Raw genomic sequence first — 25097 nt, forward strand, 5'->3', positions numbered from 1 at the left:
GGCCAAGTTCTCATAGTGTCCTTGACCCCTCTGACCCCTGCAAGCCTCCTCCCCTCTTCTGCAGGGTTCCTCCTGGCTCCACCTAGTGTTTGGCTGTGGGTCTCTGCATCTGCTCCCATTGGTTGCTGGATAAAGCCTCTCTGATGACAGTTAGGTTAGGCACCTATCTATGAGTACAACAGAATATCACATTTTATTGATTTTTTTTTTGTCAGTCATGTTTGGTTCTATCCTGAGTCTCTGGATTGTCCTGCCCCTGGTTCCGGGCCATCCAGGCATTAACACAGACCCTGCGTGAGTCTGAGCTAGGTCCTCTGTATATATGATATGGTTGTGTAGCTGAGTGTTCTTGTGGGATACCTAACAGTGGGAGTGAAGGTGTCTTTGACTCTTTTGCCTGCTCTAGGACCCTTTTCCTCCTGCTGAGTTGCCGCATCTAGCCTAGATACGAGGCTAGCTATATACCTAGCCTAGTCTTGTCTAACTTGTTAAGCCATGATCAGTTGATACCCCTGGGAGGCCTTTTTCTTTTTTTTATAGTGAGAGGAGAAAGAGGAATGGATCTCTGGGAGAGGAAAGGTGAGGGAGGGGCAACTGTGGTCATCAGAATGTAATGTGTGAGAGAAGTACTTTGTTATTTTTGTTTTTCGAGACAGGGTTTCTCTGTCTAACAGTCCTGATTGTCCTGGAACTCGCTTTGTAGACCAGGCTGACTTGGAACTCACTAAGATCCACAGGCCTCTGCCTCCCAAGTGGTAGGATTAAAGGCATGCATCACCACCACTCAACTGAGAAAAGAAAGAAAGAAAGAAAGAAAGAAAGAAAGAAAGAAAGAAAGAAAGAAAGAAAGAAAGAAAGCAAAGCAAAGCCTGGGAATATCACGAGGTTTGAGCTGAAGGTTCTACAGACCGATCCAGACTCTTTTACTCACACCTGTGAAGCATGAGAGAGGCTGGGAGTGAGGCTTGGTGAGGCTTGGCCAACAAGGCACTCTATAGGCTGCACATTGATTCCAAATCAAAGGTTCAGTCCTAGCCCCGCCCAGAGACACTTAAACCCCTATGCAGCTCCAATAGCTCAGGTTCAAAGCAGGAAAGGCCATGCCTGTGAGTGTCCCATGCTTCTTAATCTGTAAGGATCATCCCAGAAACAAAACTGCTCTCCTCTGCTCTGCCCACGAGTCAGCCTGGCTCTTCCATGCGCAGGAGGAGGGCTTCTCTGAGATCCAAGAATGAGTCCTGCAAATACTTCCAGAGCTTTCACCCAGAAACAAATGTTACTTTAAATAATTTCCTCTCAAACCCATTTCAGAGAAGTCAAATATCTCAAGCCAATGCAGTATGAGAGAGAGTTGTTGTAAAACTAAAAGCAAAAACTGGGCATGGTGGTGTGCACATGTAAGCCCAGCACTCTGGCAGGAGGATCTCCACTTCCGGGCCATCTGAGCTACAGAGCAAGCCCCGTCTTTGAAAACAAATAACTACAGCAACAGAAAACAAAAAAATAAAAAATAAAAATCACTATATTGAATTTCAGGAATGCTTGTTATAGTATATAATATATAGTACTATATATTATATATAATATAATAATGAATTTCAGAGATGCATTACTATAATACACTCTCTCTTTGCACCCATCTGGAGACTCTGTGATGTCTGGCTCATGCAGCTACTCAGCCTCATTACTTAGAGTGGTTATCCCGGGAGTGCGGGAGTGCATCCGTCTCCAACCCTCTGCTACTGTGATCTCCCCCAAGCTGCAGCTGCTCTGATTAGGATCAGAGCATCTCCAGGGGGGCTCAGACAAGAGAAAGGACCTACTACTGTCAAGGCCAGGTACTGGGTGCAGATGGTTAGGAACCCATTGCGACAGCTACCTATTGTTTTCTTAAGTGTATTTCCATTCAAATCCTCCATTAAAATGAAGAAAGAAAAGGAGTCTGCACAGAGCTCCGAAGGAAAGCTAGTGCCATTCATGGCAGAAATGCAAATAGTTTTGGGGGTAAGAGGGTGGATTAAATGAAATGTCTTCCACTGCGCACCCAAACAGCTCCAGTGGCTCTGGGCATCTTATCTTTACCAGGCAGGGTGGCAGACAAGCTCAAGCTGTAGGCACTCACCCCAGCGTGGGTAAGTGACAATTTGATGTGTTCTGGAGGAAAAAAAATGATGCAGGCTGGAGGCCACGTCCCTTCTTCCCAAGGCTAGCTGTAGCTGCCCTTCCCTGGCGCCTGCGAGCCTGAACAAAGAGCAGGAAGGCAGCCAATGAAGTCCAAACTCTTGGACCCTGGGCTCCCTGGAGCACACCAGACCTCTGCTGCAGGCCACTCCAGAGCCACAGAGGAACACCCTGCAGCCAGCCTGCCTCTGCCGAAGTCAAAACTGAAACCTCATCTGCTTGAGGTTCTTTTTAAGTATGGATTTATCGGTATTTCCTATGACAAAACCTAGAGTTTTATAGAAACATTCTTTCTTTCTAAAGAGCACAGAATGTGAAACATTATTTTGTGATGCTGATTTTTTTTTTTTGAAAAAGCTGGATGACTCTGAGCTATTACCCTAAACCCAAGACTTTTAAATTCTGAAAGGTTAAATTTCTAAGTTTCAAGTAATAATGGCTCCCATTTTACAGAAAGCAAACTACCCCAAGTGACATTGTTAGACAACTGACAGGAAACGAACTTGACATGAATGTGACTACACGGGAAACATGGAAAGAGAAAAATCACTCTCTTAGTCAGTAGGGCTTCTGAACGCTCTAGAACCTGGCTGTGGGTCCCGTGAAAGCAAAGTACCCTTTCACAAACAGCCAGCATCACCAGAGAAGCACAATGAGGATCCTTCAGCTAACCCAGGTCGTGTGGTGTAAGCTGGGGCATAGCCCAGGGCACTCTGTGGAAAAACACCTTCCCAGGCACCTTCCTTGGGCAGAAACATTTCCACTCCTTAGACACTGGATATTGATGGAAGCGTTTACCTCAAAACACACCACACCTGTTGGGGGCAGCGCCTCGGCCGACTGCCTACCACATTGGTCAGGAAAAGCTGTGCCAAATCCACAGCCCCTCCCATTACTGGCGCCTTCCATTTCCTGCCTGATGCTGTTGGGCATCTTACATTGTGATTCCCTTCCTTATCCTGCCTATCTAAAGATGGACACCACCAGCTCAGCTTCACAAAGAGACCTGAGGAAAAAACCTGACAGACGGCCACTCGCTTGCTGTGTGTGGTCCCAAAGAAGTAAGACAATCCTCTCCCTCAGACCAAAGAGATCAGATGCCACAAGGACATCTCCTGCAAATGACATTACCCAGTCTGGATTTCCCCACCCACAACATCATCTCTCCAACCATTGCCCATTTTAATTCCTCTGATGGTGCTTCCCAGAATTCTAAACACATTCAGCTCTATTTCTGGGTATGTCAACGGTAGAGAGATTTTACCAATGTCCTCATCTGACAGGGGAGCTTCAAAGGCACAGACATCACAAGCTCTGGTGCAACCAATCACGACCACACCAGCTCTTGTAAACACAGTTTTCTCCTGTTTCCAGAGCCTGAGAAGGAGGGAATGCTTCCAGAGGTCCATCCAGCTCTGAGCACACAGCTTCATCCATCTGAAGGTCCGGCAGCACACAGTCTCCAGGATGAATACAGTGTTCTCTATAAACAAGCCCTGTTTTTTCATTCCACAAAGTCCAGTGTAGGAGCCGGAACTAACACCCATGTTGCTACCGTTCTTCGGGAGCCGACTTTGGAGCTCATCTGCACCTACCCTCTCTAGCTACAAAGCCATCTCTTGTTTCTTGGGCTGTTTTTTACTACAGGAGCTACTCCTGGCACCTAGCCAATGAACAAATTAACACACAGTGGCACCTCCATAAAGTGAAATATTATTCAACCTTAGAAGGAAACAGCCAGTTAGCAATGAGGAATTGTTATAAGCAGTAATGCACATAATCAAAAGGCTAGAAGGATTTTGAAAGTTTCATCACAAAGAAATCATATTTGTTTGAGAAAATGGATATGTGTAGCCTGATTTAAATCTTGTACAATGTATACATGTATCTAAACATCATACAGTACCTAGTTTCTGTTTGTAAAGGTATCAGTTAAAAAAACAAAGGTATTGACTTTTATGTAGCAGTTAGTAAGGAAGGAAAAGTCTGGCACAGCTACAACTGGAGTAAACTCTGAGGCCATCATGTTAAGTGAAATGAGCCAGGCAGAAAATGGAGACACTATTTGAGTCTACGTACATGAAGTGCTGAGAAATGTCAGGTTCATAGAGACAGAGGAGGAGCAATGGGTGCTGAGGGCTGGGGAGGAATGAATAATTATGTTCTGCAAGGAAGGTAGCAACTAACACATACCAGAAGGAAGGCACTTTGACACACCAACCTTACAAACAAAACCGAATCAGATGATGGGTTTCATGTTACCCCAATTTAGTGTAAATTTGTTTTTAAACTAAGAAGATAAACATATCCTTGATAAAAGAACAGAAGATGGCCATGCCAGTCAACTCAATCCTGATCCTCCACTGATGGAGTGATAATGAGCCTGGAATAGCCAAAGGGAAAATTCCACATGCGAGGAACAAGACCTCAGAGGAGCAGCTGTGAGAGCCGCAGAAAGGCGCTCTACAGGGGCTGGCGGTGAGCACACGGAACACCAGGGACCTTCTCAGCTAGACTGTAAGTGAGCAGGTGGCATGGGATCCAGGGCACCAGCCAATAACGGGCGCAGGCCCACACTCACAGACAGAGCACACTGGAGAATACTGCCACCAATGACAAGCTGAAAGTTCTAACAGCGTGAAAAACTGACCCATTTGTGTGCAGTGGTGGGTGTGTGGTCCCTAGGCCTGGAGCATGCTGGGTAAGCCCTCTCCACAGAGCAACACCCCTCAACGCTCTCAGGACAGTTTTGAAAGAGACTTCAGAAAGTCTCGTTTCTCTGTAAGTCAACAGCCCAGGTTCCAACACTCAGGCAGACTTCTTAAGGACTGACTCAAAGAGAAGCACATCATCCACACCTGCCATCTGGAGAAAACCAAACAAATGCCACAGAGTCCCTGAGGCTCCCAGGCTTAAGCTGGAAGACACCCCTCATTCTACAAACATTTTGAGCCACGCTGGGGGAAGGTACCCAACACCTTTGCTCCACCTTTCCTGAGCACTCATCTCTTGATGCTAAGACACCCACAGACACAAGTCATTTAAATGCTGAGACACCACAATGAGCACCCTGGCTGGATCCCCTCCCTGACTCTTCATCCAGGAAGCATCTTGCACAAAATGCCCAAAAGTCCATGGACCCGGCAGCAGAGCAGCTCTGACCTGAATACAACATGTTCTGGGTGGTGAAAAGGACAGTAAGAGCCACATGGGTCCTGAGGTCAGGTACAGGCCTCTCCACTGCCCCAAACTTCCTGGGCTGAGGTTAGCTTATTTGACCCTGGTCCTGGCAGATGAGCCAGGATCCACCCAGGCCACCAGGAGAGCAGAACTGTGAGGCGAGCTTCGATCATGCTGCTCTCAATAATGAGAGGGAAGTGGGCTATTGTGAGAAGAGTCACACAGAGGTGGTTAAAGGTTGTCACCGTCCACTCATCCGAAATAAAACCTATCCCATTAAGAACACGGCAGAGGCAGCCCATCTCCAGCACTGTGCTCCGGGTCAGCTGGGCTGTCAGAAGATAAGGGTTTAAAATTGAAAATCAAAGAGCTACTGCACAGTTTTAGACAAAGGAAATGATGAGTGTGGGGGCAGATGTTAAATTCACCCACATGAAGAGCTGCTCCCAACAGGCATCAGGATCCCTAATAGAAGCCACTCCTGATTTCTTGTCCTCAAGCAATGTTCGAGCACAAGAAGACCAAGGCTGCTTCCTTGACCAGGCTGTGCTGGCCAAGTCCCTTATTAGACCAGTGCCGTCTCCCCAGTTGAAGGGTACCCGACCAAACCAACTTCACTGTCACAAAAAAGCTACCTGCCCCATTCTCAGCTTTTGCCCCACAAGTCTAGAACCAACCCCAAACTGGTAGGAATGGATCAGAAGAATCAGGACTCACACTTGGCTGGCTAAGGAATTATCGTCTTTAGAATGATGGAACCCACCAAACCTTGGTGTCAGGCATCTGGGTTGGGCCATCAGGAAAGTTGGGTAGCCCCAGAAAATATCCAGCAATGGATAGTACCTTAGGAAGAGAAGCCTCCTCACTCAGGCAAGAGTGTCCAGAAAAAAAAAAGAAAAAAGAAAGAAAAAAGCATATTCCTACCTGGCTAAGGTGCTAGCTAGCCATAGTTTCTGTTACAAGTTTCAGAGCTTACAAGAGTTCAGGGTCAGCCTGGGTACCCCAGAATTATAAAAACGGGAGGGGATCTGGCTTAACGGTAGACAACTTGCCTAGCATATGCAAGACCTTAAGTTTAATTCCCTGAAGAAAAAAAAGTAAATGCAGAGCTGCTGGAATTCTGAGTACAGGACCCTCAGCCTGCAGAGAGGCACCTGCAGGTCCTCAGCAGATGGGAGTTCAGAGCCCAGCAGCCAATGGCACAACAGAAGGGGACTCTGCTTAGTCTACCTGTCCACGGCTCTATGACATCACCCGCTCCTCCTTTTTCAGTGGCATTCTAACTACATGAGACCAGCCATATATCAATCACTTTTCATTTGAAAACAGGCCATTCTGAAAAGCACATTAAGAGATGGCCAAATTGATCCAGTACATACAGTTGAACCCATCAGCTTCTTATGTCATTCCCAAAGTCAAGTATATTGACTGCCTCGTTAGAAGCCTTCAATTGATTTCCGGTGTGATCTCCCCACTTAAGGGCTAGGCTCACAGAACCTGGAGTCTTCCTCACTGACCCCCAACAAAAGGACATGTCTCCCTCCTCCTTCCCTTACCAACTCTGTGTACGTCTCCTAAGGCCCCCCACCTCCCAGAAGCCAGCTCTGCCCGTGTGCACCTCTGCCTCTAGATCTGGGCTGCCCTTGGGCAGCCTGGTCCTCTGCTCACTGCCCTCCACAAAGCTGACCAAGCTTGGGCTCCACTGGCTGGAGACAGCCTGGACCATAGTTCTTCCCCCTCGGCCCCCACACCCTCTCTGTAAGCAGAGGAATACAGAGTGAACAATGTGGAAAATGGGGCATCCCGTGGGACAGTACGAGGAGCAGATTACCAGTAGACAGACTGTTGATAAAATGAAGTCCAAGCCCCAAGCTTGGACACAGACCTCCGGGCCAGCTTCCTCTCCTTTCTCTATCAGACTTCTGACCCCGTGAGTTCAGACCATGCGATTGCCCAGCAGTGCGCAGGACAGAGCCAGATCCCCCCTGATGGGAAGAGGATAATTCCTAACAGTGCCCAACAACCAGGCCCCAAGTGGCCAAGCTCTGATACAGACATCATAAAGAGACCAGGCAGGCTAAGCCAGGTTGACAGGTTTACTTCATTTTTTGATTCTCTTCTTCACAAGCATACAAAGAGGGGCCGGAGAGAGAGTTTAGTGGTTAAGAGCTTTGGCTGCTCTTCCAGAGGACCCAGGTTCAATTCCCAGCACCCACAGAGATTCATAACCATCTGACATTCTAGTTCCATGTACTCCAATATATCCTGTGCTGGCCTCCTTAGACCCAGACAAACATGCAGGCAAAATGTCCTTATACATAAAAATATTTTAACTAAAAAAAAATGATGATGAACCAGTATTAATGGCTATAATGTCTTAAAGATTCTATATTTAAAAGGTAAAATAATAATAATAAAATTTAAAGCGAAACAAGAGGAATGGGAAATGACTTAGGAACCTAAACTAGCAAGAATAACACCTACCACTGGCCAGGAAACACTAAGAACCCGCAGCATTGGGTAGCTACTGCAGTGAACACTCCGACACCAAAGCTACAGGGACCAAGGAAACAACCAAGGGTGATACATCGCAGGGTCTGGGGAATGGAGTCTTGTATGAATGGTGTGGCCAGGAAGCACATGTCATCCCAGCCAGAGTGGGGTCTTCCTTTGGCTAACCACCATCTCTGTACCATATTAGGATCCATCTACACCACTGATCCTCCACAGCCTCTGACTCCCTGCTGTGCTTGTCCCCACTACACACCTCCTGTTCACTACTACTGCCTCATGGTGCAGAGGCTGCACGGCATGAAAGAGGTAGAGGTCACCAGAAGTCACTCAGCCGCTTGCTGGCCTGGAAGTCCCCACCGTCACTACTACATATCCACTGAAATCACCCAAGGAGTTGGCTGCCTGTTGCTTCTTCTAGAGAGCAGAATGTAGAACAGGCCTCTAAGATTCCGTGGATGAGTGTCCGTGGGCAGGTTCTAGTGGGACCACGGCCCGGGCCTGGAGAAGCCTTAGTACAAGACTCCTCCCCTGCCACCCACTCCAGTCACACAAAAACAAAGCGTGCTCTCTCTGACCACCTCCTGCTCCTATTTCAGAGCAGTTGGAGTGGCCTGGGGGCTGCTGGGGACATGCAGGCTCATGTACAAAGATGTCTACTGACCATGAAGCCTGTCCCCAAGGAGCACAATTAACCAAGATTCTCCCCACAGTGGGCAAGTATCCAATGGAATAAACAGCCGACAGGAGGGGCCAGAATGGACAAGTCCACAGTCAATTAAACCAACAATCGAACAGGCAAAGTGACCGACCAGTCTCCATATGCAAAAGCCAGCAGGTTTGTAGTAACTTCCATATCAGCTAGAAAATGGTGCAAGGGAAGGCAGTGATCCCAGGGACAACAGCGATAGGAGCTCTGCAGTCTGACTGGAAATCCAACCAACGAGGTAACAACCATATTTAAGCCAAACGGCAAAGCCCCAGTGAAGGATGCAAAGAATCAAAAGACTCAGCCGAGGAGGAAATGAAAGAAATGTCTCTTCTGGCCTGTATCAACCTACAGAGCCAACCCAGCTGAAATCCCTAGCAGGCTGGGCATAAGTTAGCTTCCTCTAAAGTTTATCCACCAATGAACTGCACAGCAAAGACTGAAGGCTAAGGGGGTTGCCATGTTCACACGATGCTTCCCCAGGTTATACGGACAGTAACAACTGCAGCCAAGGGGGCACTCTCACATCAGGCTAACCGCCTACAAACAGGACTCAGTCCCAGAAGTCCATCACATGTTGGGGAGGCTTTGGCACCTGCCATTGGGTCACCCATGCTCCGTAAGTGATCCCAATAAACTCATTGGTTCTCTCAGTCAGATTTGGGTGGGATCGTTCCTTTGGTCTGCTGTGGGTTCCCCATCTGGGATGAACAGACACTGTTCACGTCTCCCCAGGAAAAGTCTAGAGTGGGGGAGACGGAAAAAGGAGTAAAACAAAGAGGCCATGAGACTGAAATAACAAAGCAGTCCCGTGCTTACGTGACATTTCTGCCAATAAATACGACCCATGGCGTGTCCACTACATTCTGATATGTGATGTCACAACTGCCACGAGGGTCTCACAAGGAAAGTCACAGCAGGGCTAACAGCCAATACTGCCCTAAGAATGAGCAAATAAATTAGAGCATCTAGACATGTGGAGAAGTCACACAGAACACCTCAAGCTACCTACACATGCTGCGATGATTACCATGGTGAACCTGAAGGATCTGGGATTGCTGAGTAGACGAGCCACCAGGCACATCTGTGGGGGATTGTCTTGATTAGGTCAAGAGAAGCCGAAGATTCACCCACTGGTGCCGGAAGTCAACCCATGAGCCAGGGTCCCAGGTTGAGTACAAAGGACAAAGCCAATTGAGGATCAGCATTCATCTCCCTCGACCAGCTACCCTCAGCTCCTGCCACCGTGAAGGACTGTACCCACAAAATAGGAACCAAAATGAGCTCGCTTACCCTTAAGTTGCTTTTGTGTTTTATTTTTGCATTTTATCACAATGTGCAAAATAACAAATACCCACTTGCTATATATTCAAGCCCTTGGATTAGCTAACAAACCTACATCTTAAAGAGGGAGGGTGGGAGGTATCTCAATGCTAGAGTGTAGACTTACTTGCATGAGACCCTGGATTCAACCTCTATTACCAAAAGGAAAGAAGTAAGATATCAAAGCAGAGATACAGAGATGGCTCGTGAATAAATAACGCTCAGGAACTGAATGTTCATGTGGGAAAAAAAATGTATCTTCAATTCACACATATCTAAAGATATATTGCAGATGAATAAGAGAAGATGGGAACGTAAGACTGTTGGGTATAAAAAGGAACTAGGAAGCCAGACATGGTGCCCTATAACCATGTCACCAACACTCAAGAGGTAGGGTTGAGAGCTCAAGGTCATCTTTGGGACAAAATGAGTCCAAGGCCAACCTTGGACTACATGAGACCCTGTCAATAAATGAAAATAAAAATGGAGAGTGTTTATCTGCACTTAGAGATGTCTCACCGGTAAAATAAAATAAATTAAAAAAAAAGGAGCCATAAAAGAAATGTTTGACAGGATAACCAAAAAAAAAATCACAAGATTTTTCATTGCCAAAGATGTCATTAAATAGGGTTGAGGAAAACAGACATCTGAAGAAAAATATATGCAGTGTCCATGACAAATGAGACATAGTCCTGGTGTGCTAAACACACCAATACATTGATGAAAAAACACTGAAAAAATCAGCAGGAAAGCAGGCAACAGTGAAAGAAGAGATTCAAATTCTTAATAAGTCTAAGAATCCGGCTTGTGATTGTTCACCGTTTGTGCTGTTTGACAAATGTTTTTAACTGTGTGTGTGTGTGTGTGTGTGTGTGCGCGCGCACGCACATAGAGGCAGGAGGAAGCTGTGCATCCTCTTCTGCCACTGTCTGCCTTACTTCTTTGAGGCAGGGTCTCCCCCTGGACCTGGAGCTCAACTAGCTACCAGCAAGCCCCAGCAATCCTCTCTCTCTCTCTCTCTCTCTCTCTCTCTCTCTCTCTCTCTCTCTCTCTGTCTCTCTGTCTCTCTCTGCCCACAAGTATTATAATTACATGTGTAATAAGCCACACATGGCTTTTTATGTGGGTGGGAGGAATCCGAAGTCAGATCCTCATGGCTGTGCAGCAATACTCTCTACTCCCTAAGCCTTATCTCTGGCCTCTGTTCATAAAAAAGCAGTACAGTGAAAAAGAAGTGATGTTTATGTTATGTAGAATGCAATTATTATATCATGTTATGTTATATATATTATAATATATATATATCTGGGGTATCTGCCAAGGGGATGCCAAAGACAAGTCACTGTGAATACTGTCTATGCTCTTTCCTAAATCTGTGCCTAATGACAAAAGTCAACTTGCAAATTAGGCACCAAAAGAGCTAATAATGAAATAAAACAATTAGAACAGTCTTCTAAAATGTTACATGAATATTCCATCTCCTCTCCATCTATGCCCCTTCTCAGATCCAGATAAATAGGTCTATTTTAGGACCGCTGGTGACCTTGAGTGACTGACATCGAGGACTGGGAACTACAGATGAGGGTCTGCTTTAGGCTGTTACTGTGTGCACACGTGGTGAATGAATCTGCAGACCTCTATGTTCATGAGCAACAAGGCCATGCTGCTGCAGACCCCACATCCAGCATCATCTAAATTTATCACCACAAAGCCAGGCACGGTAGTACACGCCTGTAATCACCAGGCCTAGAGGTGGAGGCAAGTGGACATTTAGAGCCTGTGAGCAGTCATGAAACTTAGTCCTAGTCAGAAAGCTCCAAGGCAGGAGACCCTGTCTAGAACACAAGATGGGCAAATCCTGAGGAACGACGCTCTGGCCTCCATACAAATGTGAACACACATGCATGCATGCATGCACCGGCACGATGAACATGCACACATCCTTGCACACATACACACCTGCACATACACTTCCCACTCACAGCTGATGCTCAGCCTCTCCTCCCAGCAAGGCCAGAGCTAGGTTGTGGAAGCACACCAGTGGCTATCAAGGACATAGCTATGACACTGTACTCCACCCCGCCTTCGAGGGTGGGGACCAGCCAATGACTCAAGGGTTCAGTAAGTCTATGGCTGTCTATCAAAAGTGTTGGAATCCATCAGGTTGCATGCACGACTTACGAGGCACAACATGTCAGACACATCACTCCACATGAGGTTGCATTTATAGAGACATTTACAGCCTCTGTATGGGGTACGGACCCCTTATCCCAAAATGCTTGGCACCAGAAGTGGTACAGCTTGCTAATTGTTTCAGAATTGGGAATATTCGCTGAGATTTATCTGAGTCTGTGACCCAAGTTTAAATGAAGAAGTCATGCTTCATATAGAACATACATGAAGTAACTCTATCTTCTCGAATGTATATGGTTTTATTTGGTATCTGAAAGACTTTTGTGCATGACACAAAGTTTACATAGAGGGAATTTTCCACTTATGACATCCCATTGCTCAGATAGCTTCAGATTTTGAACCATTCAGATGAGGAATGCTCAACCATTAACTTGATCTCATTTTGTTGAAAATATTAAAAATGATAAATATGTATGTATTAACATAAAACATAAGTTTAAAAAACTCCCATAGAGAAAAAAAATTATACACCAAACTGACAATATCTGTCATGCAGGGATTAAATGGGGGGGGGTCATTTTCTTATTTATTTCTGAGCTTTGAATTTTATAATTATTGCATATTAATTTCATAACCAGAAAAAAATAAGTGGAAAAAACTGCTTATACAAAATGAAAGGCAAAGGGCTCCTGAGTCCAGAAAGTGCTGGATGCCCTGTCCCATAAGGACCAATGTCTTGTCAATCTCCTGACCTGACGCCAGAAAACGGCTCTCTGTGTCTCCTCCAAAGACAGAGGATAATTGCTAGAGGAGGCAGGCTTTCACAGAGAGGCTGTCACATCTGTTTATCTTCATTATTAGCTCTTTGTTGTTAGATAATGAAACAATAGACAAAATCTCTACCTCCCACAAACAGCACAAGGCCCGAGCTTGCTGGGAGTCAATTCTGCTTCACTCTTCCTGAGCGTTTGGGTGCAGCTGAAAGGAATAAGTCACTCCTGCCTCAAATGACCCTGTGACCCAGGAAGCTGAGATCCTGCACCTCCCTCTCCTTCAGGGTAAGTGGACGCTGCCCCAGACATGGACCCCACCCCCAGGCCCACAGCCTCCGGTCTTTCAGACATCTGGGTGTTGGGGGATGAACTGCTTTATAATTCATCACCAGAGATTCCCATGCAATGTGCTCCCATGCATAGAAAACGGCTACAAAGTCCACTTTGCAGGAATTGATGTAAATTGTTCCATTTTAAGTTCCTCAACCAGAGGAAATCTAAAAGCTCTTGCTTCCAGCCCAGCAGAGCGGGTTCAGCAATCCATCGCTTCTGCAGAAGGAGGACAAAGATTCTCCTGGGGAACAGGACAAGGCAGCTTTTCCTGAGACACTCAGGGTTGCTGCCAGCGACTCTGGTTGTCAGGACGCCAGCCAGGCTCCAAAGGCTCCTATCGGTGATCGCCTGACCCAGATGCCCTCTGTGGCTCCGTCTATGCCAAGTGATGGGGGAAATTAATTGCATCTTTAAAAGCACAAGAGCGCGGGGTTCTAGTCAGGAGTCCATCTAGGGGTGAGGGTGTCTCCCTGGAACACCACAGAGTCTGAAAAACTTCCCACGGGGCTAGCCAGAAGTCCTCGCTTTCCCCTCCAGACACTACCAGTCAAGTTAGAGCCAAATTCCACAGGGCAGCTGCGTGGATGCAGTGGGCATGAAGTACTGCAGGTCCATGCTCAGAGGTGTCATCCACGAGAGAGAAGACAGAGGGAGGGGTCAGGAAAGAACATGTGTGGGGAGGCAGAGACAGTAGCACCTCTGGGGTTCTCTGACCAGCTAGCCTAGCCTACTCTACAAGTTCAAGGCCAACAGAAAAATAAGGTAAGCCAGTTGGCAGTGGTGGTGCATGCCTTTAATCCCAGCACTTGAAAAGCAGAGGCAGGCAAATGTGGTGTAAGAGGTCCTTTTGTTTGTGTGTTGCTTTTATTTGTTAATTAATAAAAACACTGCTTGGCCTAATAGGACAGGACAATTTAGGTAGGCAGAGAAGACAGAACTAAATTCTGGGAGGAAGGAAGCAGAGTCAGAGAGAGCCGTCATGAAGCTGCCGGGTCAGACATGCTGAATCTTTCCCGGTAAGCCACGACCTCGTGGTGACATACAGATTATTAGAAATGGGTTGAATCAAGATGTGAGAGTTAGCCAATAAGAGGCTAGAGATAATGGGCCAGGCAGTGTTTAAATGAATACAGTTTCTGTGTGATTATTTCGGCGATTAAGCTAGCTGGGTGGCTGGAAAGAACAAGGGCCCACCCCCCTCCTCATATAACACAAATCACTAAGTTTGAGGCCAGTCTGGTCTACAGAGTGAATTCCAGGACAGTCAGAGCTACACAGGGAAACCCTGTCTCAAAAACAAAAGAAAAGCAAAAAGGAGGGAGAGGGGAACAGAGGGAGAAAGGGAGGGACAGAGAGAGAAGAGAGAGAATCAAGGAGGGTGGCGCCTGAGGAACAACACCCAAGGTTGAACTCTGACCCTCGTATGCACATAAACACGAGTACACACACCAAAAGGAATAAAAAGAGGGAAGGAGGAAATGAAGAAGGGAAGAAAGGCCACACAGGGATGCTCAGCCAGGAAGAAAGCCCCAACCTCTCACACTGCTCATGGCAATAAAACATTCCTGGGGTCCCCTAAAGTGTGAAGATTTTGCTCAGCAATTCTATTTCAGGGAATGTATCACAAGGATGAACGAAGAGAAAGAGGATGAGGAGCAGGAGAGAAAAGAAGAGGAAGGGGGAAAGAAACATGGAGAACAAGACCTTGCAAACAGAGCAAGCTCAGCATCCAGCCCTGGGGACCAGATCCGTGTGACAGCTGAGAGGCCAGGGTGCAGGAAGCGGGGCCTGTGAACACAGGGCCTCTGAGAGAGCAGAGGAGACAAGACGCTGGCAGCTGTGTGCCCGAGCTCAAGGGAAGGAAGCGCTGAATTTGGCCCCAGGAGGAAAGAGTTCCATGTCTCAGAGTCCTATTTTTCCCTAATGCACTGAATTGTATATATGTAATAACTAAAAATAACATTTTTTAAAATAAAAATGTTCTTACCAAAGCTGCTTGAATGCTAAAATGAGCCTGAAGCATAGGAAATTACCTATATTTGATCACTTTGCCATATAAAAATAACATTTTCATATGGCTACATCTAATTTTGCCAAAACTCCAGAGAAGTGGCAGGACCCGCAGGAATGGGCTCCTCTGACAGGCTTCGGGGACAAGTGGGGAACTCGGACTCACCCAGGGTCCCTGTGCCAGTCATCTTTCAATCACTGTCATGACACCACTGAGAGAACGGACTTACGAAGAGAAAGTGCGTGTTCCCGCCACAGTTTCACGGACTGCGCTCTGTGAGCAGAGGCACCCATTGCTTCGGGTCTCAGGTGGGTGTGCCAGGCGGCATTCCTGAGAAAACCACTCCCCTCATGACCAAGAAGAGAAAGGGGACACAGTCCCACAATCCCCTATGGAGGAACACCTGCCTCCAGTGGCCTAAGGGACTCCCACTCAGGTTCCTCTTCTAAAAGGTCCACAGAACCACCCAACAGCAGAACGTTAGGACCGAGCTGTTAACACAGGGACAGATCTTTGTGGTACGTCTATCCTAGCTACCGCAGTTCCCAGGAAAGTGGTCTTCTGTCTTCCAAGGGACATACTTCCTGTTTCTAGCCCACCGCTAGCTTCCTCTGTCCCTTACAACACAGCCCCATTTATCAATTCCCATGTCACTCAGCACTCCCATGCTCTGGCAAAGGGTGGTACTGCTGCTGCAGGCAGGAGGAGCCAGTGATGGAAAGGCACCGCCACCTGCCCAGGCTGCAGACCCAGCTGACCCTCCACTGAACCAGACCCACCCTTTCAGGCTTCACAACAGTCCTGAGTCCCTTTACAGGACCATCCAATCTTCACCCTTCCACTTCATTATGTGCCTCTGCTAAACAATAGGAGACCGCTACAGAATTTAAAGAAAGCAAAGCTTCCATCTGTAGCCCAGGGTTTCAGATGCTGGGTTCACTTTTAATGCAGCCCCCTTCTGTAGGAAGCAAGCAGATGGAGCAGTGTGCACATGGGCATAATTCACCAGTTCTGCCCCCCCCCCCCCCCCCGTGCAGACACCCAGCTCCTTCTGCCTCTTGGCTTGACCAGCAAGCACACATGAGCCTTTTGTCTACTGGGATCGATATTTTTTAAAAAGACCCCTGTGGCTCCAGGGATTAATCATAAGAGAGAAGCAGAGGTCAGAGGCACAGCTGTCCAAAGTCATCAGAAAAATGAAAAGTGGCCTTCCCCTGAGTGGGGTGGGCAGGGTGGTTCAATTCCCCCGGCACCAGATACCAGAAAATGGATAATATGCTCTTGTGGCTGGGTTTATTTCCCCTGGCAATGATTTCTAAGTAAGGGCAGAGACTGTATCAGAGAAAATTGTTTTCAAGCAACCAGATACTTGGGGCATAGAAAAATATATATTCTAAATGTTATGTCTTGGACCTTACACACACACTCCCCAAAGTCAAAGGGTTGAATGCTTGGTTCCCAAATGCTCCATCCGAGGTAGAGATGACCAGATGGTGAGGACTCTGACCTCGTTAATGGATTCATCTACTGATGGAACAATAGTTCAGAGGGCTTCAGAGGAACGAGCTCTGCTCAAAAGGTGAATTCACCCTATTTCAAGGTTGCCATGAAGTAAGAGCTTTGTTTGACATCTGCCCTTCTTGGCGACTCTCTGCCTTGCCAGTAGCCCATAGCAATAGGACCAAGACGTTGAAATCCCTGAAACCATGAGTCCTCTCCCCTTCTGAGTCCTCTCTGCTTCGGGTAATCTGTCATAGAAGTGGAATCTGACTACCTCAACTAGACCAAACTGCCCCTGTTTTCTTGGAAACAGTACAAGACGTCCAATGGGGATGCTCCGTCTCAGGAGCTGGAGCTGAATGATGTCAAGGACAAAGGTTTTACTACCAAGGGATACACAGCAATAGGACTCAACCTGACTCAAGAGATTTTATGGGGGTGCTGTGCTGTATTGTGGGTGTGCATATGTATGTGCATGTAGTGCCCATGTGTTTGCAGGTGCATAGGCTCGTGTGTGGAAAGGCATTTGAAGGCCCGAGGCTTGGCATCAAATGTATTTCTGATCACTTCCTACCTTATATGGAGAGATAGGGCCTCTGACTTGGCCCTCCCAATTTGGCTAGTCCAGCCAGCCAGCTGGCACCAGGGATCCAGCTTCCACCTCCCAGGGGCCAAGGTTACAGGTGACCACCGGGGTGCTGGGTCCTCGTGCTTGCTCATGTTTGCCTGTGCTTTTCCGGCAAGTGTGTTGCCCCAGTAACCAGTTCCCCAGCTTCAGTTTTTTTTTTTTTAAGATTTTTTTTTTTATTTATTATGTATATAGGTTTCTTCCTTCATGTATCCTGCAGTACAGAAGAGGACACCAGATCTTATTACAGATGGTTGTGAGCCACCATGTGGTTGCTGGGAATTGAACTCAGGACCTCTGGAAGAGCAGCCAGTGCTCTATTCCTCTGAGCCATCTCTCCAGCCACCCCAGCTTCAGTTTTATGGTTTTTGAAGATTTGAGATGTCCAGGAAAATGACAATATGCTTATCACAATGTAGGAAGTAAGACCAGTCCATTATAACTAAGTAAGTCCACATTTGCTTCTCCTTCCCTCCGTTTCCCCAAATGGCCCTTTTCTGTTCCCAGATCCTATCTAAAACACCCATCATGTCATCTGCCTCCTCATGGCCATGACAGCTGCTCAGACCTTCCTTATGCTGACCTCCACCAATGGTTCTCAACCTTCCTCATGTTGCCACCATTTAGTGCAGTTCCTCAGGTTGTGGTGACCTTCAACCATAAAGTTACTTTGTTGCTACTTCATAACTGTAATTTTGGTACTATTAGGGACCATAACATAAACATCTGATATGCAGGATACCTGGTATCTGACCCTCGAAGGGGTTGCAACCCACAGGTTGAGAATCACTGATCTAGTCACCAGTTAAGGCAGTGTGCCAGATGTTGCTCATCTGGACCTGTCTAAAGGGCTTCTTTCTTGTGTCTACATAGTGGTTAAGGGTCCAGGAAGAGAAACCTCAGCATCCTGGCTCCCTTCTTGGCACATGATACCAGGTATGCATGTTGTCAGCAGCTCACGGAGGATGGATCAGGATTTGTGGGTTCTGCACCAAGTAGCATCTCGGTTTCCCCTCTGAACACTGGGCTTTGGCAAAAGGGTGAAGTCCACCCTTGAGGAGTATAACCAGTGCCACCTAGTTTGCTCCTGTCGGCAATGTCCTGTACGCCATCCTGCGGTACCCCGAGCTTGACCTTTTAGTCACACATCCCAACACACATCCAAAGTTCCGAGAGGGCAGAAGCCAGTCTTCCCCTACTCTGCCTTTGGTATGTGTGCCAAAACCCAGAAAAAACGTCACTGAGTTTTTCAATACAAATGAGAATTCTTGGCCTCTGAGAGGGCAACACAGTTAAGGTAAATTTCCGGCTAGAGTCCGGCTCCTCTGTTTATTGTCCAGGGCAAAACAACTGTTGGTAACACTGTAGTCAGGGAAGGGAGAATTTAAAAAGGAGTAATATTCTGGACCAATTCACCCCTTGAGTTTAATCAACAATCACCACATAGGTAGATGCAGGGACCTGAGAGAGAAAGCACAAACACACTAAGAGAATTTCCTTTCTACACTTCAGTTCTGGTATTCTGTGTGTTAGTGGTGGTGTGTGGGGGGGGGGGAGTCAGGACAGCATCCTGCCCCCTAAAGTAGAAGATCATCCGTGTCATAAACACATACTATTGTGGATGGACATCCTCAGGAAGAGAGCTGTGGGGCCTCTCTGTGGAGGCTCGCTCCCGAGGGCCCCACGTGTTCTGGCGACGAGACAGCCCCAGGTCCCAGACCCAGGGACTAGCAAACCAATATTATGCATATACAGGTGGACCATTAGAATGCTCTTTCTGAGCCCCAGGCCATACTGATTAAATGACTGCATTTTTTGATACCAAGGCTGTGTGAGGTGGCCCAGAGCGAAGCCAGGGACACAGAGCGACTCCTGTCACATGCCACTACCTTATTTTCTTCACATCTTTCGGAAACAGCTGCAGAGGAGGATGCTGAAGCAGAGCCGGGGCTGGTCCTTGAGTGTCAGTGTGGTAGAGCAGATAGAGAAGCTGAGCAGACATCATCTGAATGTTTTATTGAGCAGCCACTGAACTCAAGGTAAAGTGTGGCTGGCTGAGAGCCAGAGAGCATCCCCAGCCATGGTCAGGGGAGTGGATACTATAACTGCAAAGTTGACATTACAGTTGACAATAGGAAGAGGTATCCTTAGTTTTTAGAGGGGTCAGAGGGCAAGAGCCTGCCTCTCCATCCGGCAACCACTCAGTTCTGAAGAGACTGGCATTCAAGAAGTCCTCGCACAATGACAAGAAACAGATAAGCTCTGACGTCGCGCAGAGGAAAAAAGGATGCAAGTGTGATCTGCTGGGTACTGCCACCAAAGCACACTGAGTGGGTTCCTAGCTAGCCCATCACCACCTGCCGTGGTGATGCTGTCATAGTGTGTCTGGTGATGGTGGTGATGCTGTCATAATGTGTCTGGTGACACCACGGTGGTGGTGATGCTATCATAGTGTGTCTGGTGACACCACGGTGATGGTGATGCCTCTGCAGTGTTCCTGGTTACACTGTGATTATGAAAAGCACTGAAGAAAGTGAGCATGCAGTATCTCTAGTCAGAGTATCCCCAACACACCACGGTGTCACCACAGCCACAGCGTCACCACAGTCACAGCGTCACCAGACACAACAGCATCACCACAGTAACAGTGTCACCAGACACACCAGTCACAGTGTCACCACAGTCAGTGTCACCACAGCCACAGCGTCACCTCAGTCACAGTGTTACCAGTCACAGTGTCACCAGTCACAGCGTCACCACAGCCACAGCGTCACCTCAGTCACAGTGTCACCAGTCACAGTGTCACTACAGTCACAGCGTCACCACAGCCACAGCGTCTCCACAGCCACAGCGTCTCCACAGCCACAGCGTCTCCACAGCCACAGCGTCTCCACAGCATCACGACAGCCACAGTGTCACCAGACACACAACAGCATCACCACAGTAACAGTGTCACCAGACACACCACAGTCACAGTGTCACCACAGCCATCATGTCACCAGACACACCACAGTGGCATCACCATAGTAAGTGTCACCAGACACACCACAGTCACAGCATCACCACAGCCACAGCATCACCACACACACCGCAGCGACATCACCACAGCGGCACAATGTCAAGGCAGCTGGAAAGGGTCAACTAGAGGACACATGGGAGCTCAACTGAAAGAAATGTGGGGGACATCAACCCAAAGTCTGTACCCAGGACTGACCCGAGACCCTGCGGAGCACCTAAGAGGTGGTGGCACATTTCCTAAAGGTTCCTTCAGTGCTGCCACCACCAGGAAGTGAATTCACAAAGCCTCGCACCATGGGCTCACACTCAGGAAACGGTATCTATTACCATCCCGACCCAGAGCCTTGCTATTCCCTGGTGCTTTGGTCATACCAGGGAGAGACAGACACAAAGAGGGCCAGCACCTCTAGCATCAGGGATGAGCTCTTGTGTAAAGGGAACCTCGGACTAGGATTCCTGGACTGCAAGGATGTGGGCTGACCCTCAGGAGCTGTCCGTCCATGCATTGCCTACCTGTTACTCTTCTTCAAGCCCTTCGATTCCCAGCTCAATAAAACCACTCTGATGCTTTGACATTTAGGTTAATTGAATCTGGTTCTCTTAAAAATAAACCAACAAAACAAAACAAAACAAAACAAAAAAAAACGGTCTTTGGAAGATACCCATCAAACCAAAACTTCTGCTATGTGCAGGAATAAAAGCTCATGTTATCTAAGTTACATATTCATACCAACTAAACCTAGAAGGCTCTCAGCATGCTGCTTGGGGTCTGCTTACCTTGATTGCATTTTCAAAATACTGTTATGTCTATAGAGGTGTGAGCATTCATTGTACTGGAAAATGCTAATTATCTCTCATTAAACACCATCATTCCAGCAGTCAAATAATCCAGCAGTCAGTCAACTAAAGTTCTCCAGGAAAAGTCAAAGCAGTGTACTGCTTTACTTAAAGCTTCTCATTGAAAACCGCATGTCGACAGAAAGTTCTACACCATAAAGGGAACCCTATCATCCCCAGAAGGAGGTCCTTTTCCATCCTATGTGACCTCTAATTGCTACCTGCAAGGGCAGCACCTGACATGGATGAAGTTGCCGTTGAATGTCATGTAGAATGCCACATACCGCTAGAACGTTCTCAACCTCCTGGGGAGACGCATCTGTCCCACAGCACCCACGTTAGTCTCCACTCCACTCCCTGCTTGCTGTGCCGTATTCTGGGTGAGAAGAAACTCGGCGTTCTCACCAGTTCTTCTGTGATGATTATCTGGCTTGTTTGCAGGCTGACAATCACCGCCATGCATCTGTGGACACCTGGGTGTGTCTCTTGGCCGCTGGATTAGTTTCTTGTGACTGCTATTAAAAACCCTCACAGAACTGAGTGCCCAAAAGCACATGTTACATTCTTAAAGCTCTCGCTGTTTTAACAGATGGACATTAAGATGTCAGCAGGGCCATGACCTCTATGGAAGGCTCCTGGGAACACTTTGTCCCTTAGGCCATCCAGTCTCTTGCAGCTGCATCGGAGGAATCTGTGGCTCCATGGGCGTGTCGCCCTTTTCTTTCTGTGGTCAGCCTCCTTCTGACTCTCCTATAAGGACCCTTAGAGTGGTATTCAGGGCCTCGCCAGAGAAACCAGGATGTTCTCATCTACAAATTCCTAATCAGGTTGGAAGCGACTGAAGGAGACATTCACAGGACTAGGACACGAAAGTGTTCGGGGCCCTCGTACACACTTCACCTCTGCTGGACTGGACGGAGATGGCTCGTGAAGCTAACATGTGAGTTTAGCTGGTTCTGTTAGGTGCCTCCCTCAGGCAGCTGTGAGGATTTATACCTAGTCAGCACCTAGAATTCCAGTTGCTTGACGGCCTGTCACCGCCTGCTTTTGATCAGAGCTAGCCTGGTGGATGTGGGGTGTATTACAGTTATGATTTGCTTTGCATCTCCCTTATGGCTGGGCAGAGTTCAGAACCTTTTTGCCTGTATATTGGGGGGTGTGTGTGTGTGTGTGTGTGTGTGTGCAAGCATGTACACATAGCGTCCCCTATCATTATCCCTCTGTGGTTGTCCACCTTTTTTCTTGTAGATTACACAGTGCATTGTTGGATTTTAAGTATTTGTGAAAATATATTCCACTAAATTTGTGTGTGAAAAAGAAACAAAAGAACCTCAAGGTGCCAAGGTCTGGGATGTAAGGTCCAGGCCATCAGTTAGTACTAATTCTAGAAAATGTCTCCAGCAGCTTGAATAGCTTCCAATAATGATGGGAGTGACAGCACACTCGTCACTGTGGGAAACTGGGTGGACAGGACAAAAGTCCACCTAAACCTGGAAATCAACGTTAATTTTGCCCAGGTAAGGGGTGGCCACTCAGAGAGTAAGCTCTGCCTGCATTTCCAGTGGGTCGTCTTCGGTTCCACGGGCTTGGTTGACCAAGTCAGCACGACAAAGGCCCACATCTAGAACAAAGTGTTGGCTCCCACTACAACTACCCCCATGTGGGCACAGCAAGGCGGTAACGTCAGCAAAACAGTTTTCTTGTGGCCGGTGAGACATTAACTACACCATGCTGTGTAAGAGGGTGGACTGGAGACTTAGTCAATACGAACCACGGCGTAAAGCCCTGGTGTCTGATAAAAGTCATCTAGATGGTGGAAGGGTCTGCACACAGGATGCCCCCACCGCAATCACGGCGCACCTCCCCTTTCAAGTCACGATTTCCAACCACCAGCAGCCCACTCCCAGCTGTGGTGCCTGGGAATAAAAGAGGCCATAAAGGCTGGGCGGTGGTGGCGCACGCCTTTAATCCCAGCACTTGGGAGGCAGAGGCAGGCGGATCTCTGTGAGTTCGAGACCAGCCTGGTGGTCTACAAGAGCTAGTTCCAGGACAGGCTCCAAAACCACAGAGAAACCCTGTCTCGAAAAACCAAAAAAAAAAAAAAAAAGAGGCCATGAAGGTGCCAAGCAAACCACGAGCCTCATGGGAAAGAACAGGTCCCCATTGCCCCCACTCCTCAACCCTGAGCCAAAGAATACAACAGGCTGCTGCGTTTCCGAAGATGGGCACCTCTGCTGACACCTGGCATACTGGAGGAAGAGCTGTTCCTGACCCATCAGCCCCAAGAGAATAGTGGCTGCTTCATCCTATCAGAAAATGAAGGGATAGGGGAAATGAACGCTGAAGCCCTTGGGTCTCTGGGCTAAAACGGGGGTACTCAGATATCTTCTTATTGCCTGCCATGATGTTAAGGTTGGAAATCCAACTCCTACCCAGCAGAGGGTCTCAGGGTATCTGACCACTACCCACAGCTCTGCCGTGCCCTGCCCTGCCCTGCCCTGCTCTGCCTCAAGCCTGTACCATGGCCAGTCCAGACACAGCAGCAGGAACCAGAAAGCTACTGGGAGCCCAGGAAATAGTGACCTGTATCCCAGCTAAGTGAAGGCTGACTGTGTGCAGGCAAAGACGGCGAGGTTCATATGTCCCACGCCAAGTCTGTCCCAAGAGCCACCTTCTCTTAGCAGACAACTGGAGACATTTATTTCCCAGGACCTGGGCGCAGCCTAGAGTAAGTCAAGCTCAGCTGCACAGGTTAACTCTACGTGAGCAAATTAATAATGTGATGTATGGTTTGTCACAGATCTTGTCGTGCCTGTAGAAGCGCAGGGGCAATTTAATCTAGCAAGCCTATAAATCTCTAAAGGGTGAAATTAAACATCCGTGCTCGTGCTCATGAGTCTGGGGCTCGGCTGCCATGGCCTCCTACAAGAGCACTCTGGGAATGGTGGGGGCTCCTGGTCAACCCTCTCCGATATCCTCAAAAAAAAAACCCTTGGTAACCTCAACAGGGCTCTACATCCCTAAACGACCCCTAATCTCCCCTGTGCCCCTCTGTGTGTCATCTCACCTGTGAATGTGGCCATTACCCATGATCCTGCTCTCTCTCCGGTCCAGAAGCACGGTTTCAGAAAGTCCACTGCAGCCTGTATTATCATCACTCTACCTGTTCTGTTCCCAACCCTTCAGGAACACCCAAGGCAATCAGGGGCCACAAACATTGTGCACCTATCTGAGCCCCAACCTACACAGACTATATAATCCTAACGCCAGAGCGCTAGGCTTTCCCTGTGCCCTGAATTCCCCATGAAGGGATGGCCCTCTGCTCTGAAAGGGCAAGTTCGGCCCCTTCTCACGAAGGAGGTCTGTGAACACTCCCACCAGCCCTGGCGCTCTCACACCTCCCAGCTTGTGCTTTCCAGGGAAGAGCTTGGATCTGAAACTAGGACCAAGCTCTGGTACCATGAGACACTCTCCAGCAGCCTCACCCCAACCCACCCTGTGCCAACTTCACCCAGCTCTAAATAGGGAACAGGGAAGACAGACTCAGTAAGTACTCAGAAAATTGGGTGAATGGATGGGTGGATGGATACATGGATGGATGGATAGAAGGATGAATGGATGGATAGATGGATGTAGGAATAGATGGGTACATAGATGGATGGATAGATGGATAAATGGATGGATGGATGGATACATGGATGGATACATGGATGGATGACTGGATGGATAAATGGATGGATGGATGGATGGATGGATGGATGGATGGATGGATGGATGAATGGATGGATGACTGGATGGATACATGGATGGATGGATGGATACATGGATGGATGGATGGATGGATGGATGGATGGATGGATGGATGGATAGATGACTGGATGGATACATGGATGGATGGATGGATACATGGATGGATGGATAGATGGATGGATGGATGGATGGATGGATGGATGGATGGAT

The 25097-nt window shown here is 47.8% G+C and overlaps 1 protein-coding gene across 8 annotated transcripts in view; it reads right to left on the minus strand.

Moving 5' to 3' along the window:
• Window positions 1-25097, minus strand: part of Apba2 (amyloid beta precursor protein binding family A member 2) — a 205318-nt gene that overhangs the window by 172339 nt on the left and 7882 nt on the right. The window contains exon 1 of one of the 8 annotated variants that reach the window (XM_057756300.1): window positions 21422-21437. The exons of the other annotated variants lie outside the window; for them this stretch is intronic. The gene's annotated coding sequence lies outside the window, so the exon portion shown is untranslated. Of the gene's footprint in view, window positions 1-21421; window positions 21438-25097 lie in introns of those variants that run through there. 8 annotated transcript variants of the gene reach the window in all.

Source organism: Chionomys nivalis, chromosome 23 (assembly GCF_950005125.1).
Source record: "Chionomys nivalis chromosome 23, mChiNiv1.1, whole genome shotgun sequence".
NCBI classification, from domain to species: Eukaryota; Metazoa; Chordata; class Mammalia; order Rodentia; family Cricetidae; genus Chionomys; species Chionomys nivalis.